This window comes from Anolis sagrei, chromosome 1 (genome assembly GCF_037176765.1).
Source record: "Anolis sagrei isolate rAnoSag1 chromosome 1, rAnoSag1.mat, whole genome shotgun sequence".
NCBI classification, from domain to species: Eukaryota; Metazoa; Chordata; class Lepidosauria; order Squamata; family Dactyloidae; genus Anolis; species Anolis sagrei.
In genome coordinates, this window is record NC_090021.1 from 24,315,232 (window position 1) to 24,322,509 (window position 7,278).

At 42.8% G+C, this 7,278-nt stretch overlaps 1 long non-coding RNA gene across 1 annotated transcript; it reads right to left on the reverse strand.

Moving 5' to 3' along the window:
- Positions 1-2,773: 2,773 nt before the first annotated feature.
- On the reverse strand, positions 2,774-5,648 carry LOC137095879 (uncharacterized). The gene is made up of 3 exons (XR_010909029.1): positions 5,462-5,648; positions 4,416-4,533; positions 2,774-3,006 (listed from the first exon to the last, which is right to left on the reverse strand). It is a non-coding gene; the product is annotated as an uncharacterized lncRNA (long non-coding RNA).
- Between the last annotated feature and the right edge of the window lie 1,630 nt (positions 5,649-7,278).

Consider the following 7,278-nt stretch of genomic DNA (forward strand, 5'->3'; position numbering starts at 1 on the left):
GCCCATTGATTCAAGTTGAGAGTAACAACAGGCCTATGTGTTGCAGTTTTGTAAATAGAAAGGAAAAGAGAAGTAGCTTTTTTTAAAAAAAAATTGCATTGCAAATTCCCTTTTTCTCCTGTTGTAGACCTTTCCAATTTCCACAATATCACAGAATGCCTATCAACCTTGAGAGCACAATAGCTGTTTTAAAAAAAAAGGAATAATGAAAATTTATTCCCCTTTCCTTTAATGGAAGGGTAGTGCTGGATACCTTATATATGCATTTTCCCTTGTTTGTTTCTTTCCAGAAGTACTTGGTCATTCCTTCCAGTTCTGTCCAACAGTCCTATTGAAGCATGAACAGTATCCTGGTGTGCTTCTAGATTTAAATCCGCAGTATTTACAGACTTCCATATATCTCCTCACAACCTCTGAGGATGCCTGCCGTAGATGCAGGCAAACTGTCAGGAGAAAATGCTTCTGGAACATGGCCATACAGCCTAGAAAACACACAAAAACCCACTATCTTTCTCTTGACTTATAAATAATCAAAATTGAAAAGCTTTAAAGCCGCAAAGTACTATAGAATTTGTTCTAATCTATAGTTGAAAATGTGGAAAGAAGGATGTGCAGCCAGTCAGAGGTATTAGGCAAAAGAAACAATTATCACTTTAGGATTAAGCCAGAGGTAGAGGGAATTACTTGACTCTTCCCAATGTGTATCTCCAAAGTCACTTGGCGTAGTTGGAGGCCAGAGCAACCTCTCTCTGAATGCCAAAACTCTCCATCTATAGGGATGTTATTTCAGGTAAAAGGGCAACATGCTCAGGCCTTCCCAAATGTGGTCTTGTTTTGGGTTACTTTTAAGTTTAATTAACAGGCCACTAGATGGCACTAAAGAGGGGTTTCAAAGAGCAAAATTAAACGCATTCCCCAAAAGTATCTATCAAATAAACCATCCAGTTTACTCCTGGAAATCCCTATTTAATCCTAGGGAAAGGTGAAGTAAGGGTTGGATTTTTGAGGCAGAATGGGTTCCATTTATCACAATTCTCTGCCATAACAGCCTCGTTATAAAAAGAGGTAAGAATAATGATCTTTTCTTAGACGGGACATCCATTAGAACTATGAGCTCTACTATCATACATTTGCTCAAGGTGCCATTGGAGACTTGGGTGAATTGGGTGATCCTACACTGCCATATAATCCAGGCTATCAAAGCAGATAACCATTTTATCTGCTTTGAACTGGATTATATGAGTCTACACTGCCATATAATCCAGTTTAAAGGAGATAATTGGATTTTATATAGCAGTGTAGATCCAGCCTATGGCCTCTTCTAAATTGCCCCTTATCCCAGGATCTGATCCCAGATTATCTGGTAGTGGAGACTCAGTTTAAGCAGATAATCTGGGATCAGATCCTGGGATACAGAGCACTGTTGAAGGGGCCTAATTCAGTGAACATCATCCCTTAAGGGCTACCAACACTAACACAAGGTGTTCTCAGCCGTTCAGTCGGTTATTGCTCACTCTGCTCTTTGTATTTTATTCTTTAATTCAGTTTGCTTTGGTGCCTCAAGTCTGGCAGTATAAAGCACAAGGAAGAGCAATAAATAAAAAGCTATGTGCAGAACTCCACTTGGAACCATAGATTTGGAGGAGACACCAAGGGCCATCCAATCCCATTCAACCGTAAAGGAGTACCCAACCAAAGCATTCCTAATAGATGGCATTCCAGCCTGTGATTGAAAACCTCCAAATGAGACTCCACCACACTCCCAGGCAGTGTACTCCATTGTCAAATAGCTCTTGCCAACACAAAATTCTTCCTAGTATTCGAATAGACTCTTCCTGTAGTTGGAATCCATTGCTCGATGACCTAGTTTGTAGACAAGCAGAAAACAAGCCTGCTCCATCTTCAATGTGCAATCCCTCCAAATATTTAAACATGGCCATCATGTCTTTTCTTAACCACCTCCATGTGAAAAACATACCCAGCTCCCTAAACTGCTCCTCATAGTGCTTGCATTCCGGATTTCTACAACTTTGAATTCAGCGTTGAAATTGCACATTGGAGAGCAACAACAATGCCTATCCATTTCCAGTATGTTCCACATCAAGGGAATCCAATTACACCTGCACAAGATACCAATAGACTTCTAGTCTGTTGGCATAAACGTAAGTGATCATGAGGAGGGTTTTGTGGGTGTGTGTGTGTGTCAGGAGTGACGAGAAACCGCAAGTCGCTTCTGGTGTGAGAGACTTGGCCGTCTGCAAGGACGTTGCCCTGGGGATGCCCAGATGTCTCCCCCCCTTGTGTGAGACTTCTCTCATGTCCCTACATGAGAAGCTGGAGCTGACGGGCAGAAGCTCACCCCGCTCCCTGGACTCTGCAGTCCTGCTAGCACAAAGGTTTAACCACCGGGAGCCTCTATCATGAAAAGGTTGAGGAAAGTTAGAAGCAACTCCATAGAGATGCAAGCAGAGCAAAGACAGAAGCAAAGAGTATTGGAGCCTCCACCACACTCCGGGGCAGAGAGTTCCACTGCTGAACAGCTCTCACAGTCAGGACATTTAGTCTGTAGGCTTTCTTTGGAAACTATATTTTCATAAATCACAGTTAAATAGTCCAATTGAATCTAGATATATATATATTTACCACTAGTCTTATCCAGCCCTGGCCAACGGATTATGGAGTCCTGTAATCTAAAACATCTGGAAGGTATTGGGTTGCCTAGCCCAATCTGGTGACCATTTTGCTTAAGAGTTTATTTCATATCTATCTCCAATACCTATCAATAGTTCTTTAAGCAGGACTGGAATGTGACTATGGAGCAGAGAGCTCTTGGGCCATGGATGTGAAGGTAGGCTCAGGCCAAGATGCAGTTTTGCGCAGTCCCAATTCATCTCTTTCGGAGTTCAGGGATTCCTTGAATCTGTGCCACCAAAGGCATTTCCTCCATTGGCTGCAAAACGCAGCCACATCAGCTTCTTCTGAGTCTGGGGGTGCCTGTTGTGAACCCTGCAAGGGGGGGAAGCAAAAGAAGAGTGACAGCGCTCCAGTATAGCAATTTGTGACAAATGGATTTACGAATATGCTCAGCATTGTATGCAAAAGAAAACAATATTGCTTTGCGCCAAAATAATGCACAAAGGATGAAGCATCAAGGAAAGGAATGAGATTTATCATGTTTTTACGCACCTATATTTTTATGTAAATTAACCTGAAAGGGATGAAATACCCTAAAGGTAGCAGATTCTTTCTGATCTTGGAAGTTAAACAAGATGAATCCACTAAAAATCTGGTTTCTGCCTCCTGCAGAATTCTGGGATTTATAGTCTAGTGAGGCTGTTAAAGGCTCCTCCCAAAACTACAATGCCCAGAATTCTTCAGAATTCCGATTTGAATGCATACATAAAAGCGAACTTAGGAGAAAACTCTGATAGACAAGTTCAGGAAGCAATTTTCCCATCCACAGTAATTTCCCATTCACAAGTATTCCTTTCACTGCCCCCCCCCACCCCAAATCTGCAAGGAAAGGATGGAATCATAGAATCCTAGAGTTGGAAGAGACCACAAGGGTCATTCAGTCCAAAACTCCTGCCATGCAGAAACATACAAAGCACTCTTGACAGATGGCCATCCAGTCTCTGTTTAAAAACCTCCAGAGAAGGAGAATCTATCACCCTCCAATGTAGCATATTCCACTATCAAACAGCTTCCAAAGAGCTTCTCCACCACACTCCGGGGCAGCTTCTCCACCACACTCCGGGGCAGAGAGTTCTACTGCTGAACAGATCTCACCGTTCTTCCTAATGTTCAGGTGGAATTTCCTTTCCTGTAGTTAGAAGCCATTGCTCCGAATCATAGTCTCCAGGGCAGCGGAAAACAAGCTTTCTCCCTCCTCCCTATGACTTCCCCTCACATATTTATACATGGCCATCATCATGTCTCCTCTCAGCCTTCTCTTCTACAGGCTAAACATGCCCAACTTTTTAAGCCGCTCCTCATAGGGCTTGTTCTCCAGACCCTTGATTATTTTAGTCTCCCTCCTCTAGACACATTCCAACTTGTCAATATCTCTCTTCAATTGCGGTGCCCAGAATTGGACACAATATTCCAGGTGTGGTCTAACCAAGGCAGAATAGAAGGGTAGCATGACTTCCCTGGATTTAGACACTATACTCCTATTGATGCAGGCCAAAATGCCATTGGCCAATCATAGAGTTGGAAGAGACCACAAGGGTCATCCAGTCCAACCTCCTGCCATGCAGAAACAGTCAATCACAGCACTCTTGAGATGTCTATGCGCAAGGACTATGGCAACCATACTGGATGCAGCCTCCAGTGTAAAGCCAAGAAAAAACCCATCATACTACCCACTGAAATGTGATTTATAAAACAACTTGGAGACGCTCTTTGTGACTTACTTTGACACAAGCTACTTCTGCCATCTTTAACATCTGAAGAGCCACGTGGATTAGGTTCTGTGCATTGCTCACAAGGTGTTCTGATGATGACCTGCTCCTGCCAGTTGACGCATTAACCCTGGGGACACAGAGACAAAACATCATAATCCTCCCAAAACGACACAGAATTCTATAATCAGTGGAATAGAGACATGTTTCAGTTCCATCTCTTTGACCCAGCAGATGATATTCTGTGAGTAGAAAGATTCGGTTATGTGGGTTCTCTTCGTTTCCCTTCATTCACTAGCCTAAGGATGCAAATACATTGTAGAATGAATGTTTGACACCACTTTAACTGCCATGGCTCAATGGTATGGAACGGGTACAGGCAAACTTGGGCCCTCCAGGTGTTTTGAACTTCAACTCCCACCATTCCTAACAGCCTCAGGCCCTTTCCTTTTCCCCCTCAGCCGCTTAAGCAGGTTTTGTGTTTTGTGCCCCCAACGTCTGCAAAAGTGGAGGACTTACTGCATATGGAAGGTATCAGTAAAGTTACAGAAGAATGGCAAATTCAATAAAAAAAAATAGATATAAATCACACACAGATCCCATTTGGCTCAATACTATGAATTCATGGGAGGTGTAGTTTTGCAAGAACTTTAGCCTTCTCTGCCAAAAAGTGCTGGTTGCCTCACCAAACTACAAATCCCAGCATTCAATAACATTAAACCATGGCAATTTGGTATCAAACGGCATTAATTCGATAGTGTAGATACACCGCTAATTCAACACTGAAATGACGACATCGCACTGGCTCTCTTACTTTCCATTTAAATCAATGAGACAAATAGTCACTTTTATAATATCATTGGGAACAAAGTGCAACACAGGCAGAATACAAGCTAAAAATGCTGATGGTAATGCAAGAATGAGAAGAAAAAAAGTTAAATTCCTCTGATTGATGAATAAGACAACATCAACTTATTCAATGCTTCTGGGTTTTTTATTTAAAAGACAGTAGTTCATTCCTCCTAGAAGTAAACATCCAAGATCTGGAAGTTAATTACCTGGAAACAATGCTGAGTTGATAGCTGATTGTCCTGGTTTGTTCCACCGCATGCAGCAGTTCACTTGCACATCTTTCATCTCGGCAGTTCTTTGCAACAATGCTGGCAAACTTCACCAGAACTTGTCCTCCAGAAATTATTTCTGCAGCAGAAGCAAGGAGCTGTTCCTTGGTCTAAAATCCATAAGCATTTCCAAAAAGAAAGACAAACAAACACACAGTCAGCCACCTTCTCCACTCATGTATTTCCTCCCTACTCATTGTCCAAAGAATTCAAGAGCATGATGACGGCCATGTATAAATATGTGAGTGGAAGTCATAGGGAGGAGGGCGCAGGCTTGTTTTCTGCTGCCCTGGAGACAACAGAAAACTTCATAATAAGTAACATGGGAATAAGGTTCCACTTGTTAGCAATGGGAGCAAGGCTCAAATACATTTCCTGATGGTGAGAGCTGTTCAGCAGTGGAGCTCACTGCCCCGGAATGTGGTGGAGGCTCCTCTTTTGGAGGCTTTTAAGCAGATGCTGGATGGCCATCTGTCAGGGGTGCTTTGAATGCATTTTTCCTGCTTCTTGGCAGGGGGTTGGACTAGGGGGCCCATGAGGTCTCTTCCAACTCTATGATTCTATTATTCTAAACTGCTTTATTTATTTATTTATTTATTTATTTATTTACCACACTTTTATCCCACCCTTTTCAGCCCGAAGGCAACTCAAGGCGGCGTACAGACTGGCAACAATTAGATGCCGAACACACATAAATACATAGTTTAAAACCTGTTAAATCACATAATAAAATTGATATAACAAGCAATTTAAAACTATAAAAATCAATGACTTCCAGGTTTAAATCGATGTCCATTTGTATAATTAAGCCGTTACATATTTGTTCACAATACTGAGTTTATCTAGTTACAACGAGGTTCCAAAAGCTTGCTCGAAGAGCCAGCGTTTTACTTTTTTCCTAAACGTCAGGAAGGAGGGGGCCGATCTAATATCCCCAGGAAGGGAGTTCCATAGCCGAGGGGCCACCACTGAGAAGGCCCTGTCCCTCGTCCCCGCCAAGCACACCTGTGAGGCAGGCAGGATCAAGAGCAGGGCCTCCCCAGATGAAGGTTCGTAAAGGGAGACCCCTTCCTGGAAGGTTCGTAGAGGGAGACACGTTTGGATAGGTAAGGTGGGCCTGAACCATTTAGTGTTTTATATGCTAAAGCCAGCTCTTTGAATTGTGCCCGGTGAGCTCCCTGACGCTGCTCCCATTAGTAGCCTGGCTGCCACCCGCTGGACCATTTGAAGCTTCTGGACAGACTTCAAAGGCAACCCCACGTAGACCGCGTTGCAGTAGTCTATACAAGATGTAACCAGAGCGTGGACTATTATATAGCTGTGTAAATGGAGTCTGAATGTTGCCACCCAAAACATCAAATTGGCCAAAAGCTTCCCCAAACTCCCCAAAATTGTTTGGTTTTTTCCTTTCTCCCTCTTAATCCCTTTCTCTCTTCTACTAGAACTTTTGGATAGTGTTGAGCTGAAAACAGAGACTATCATGCACCAATTGGCTGTTCCCTTTCAAAGTAAACTGCCCACATTGGCCTAATCAGTCTCCATATTTGCAAAGTACATTAATCAGAAACAGAATAAAATGAAATGGACATATTGCAGCCAACCCTTGTCAGACGAAAGAGGCAGAGGGGAATTACCGTAATTGGTCCTCTCCTTTTCAGGAACTGAGCCATGTAGGATATCTGAGTTGTCATTTGCTTCACAACTTGTGAAATTGGACAGCCATTGTGTTGCCACTTTTTGGAATCTCCCAGCAA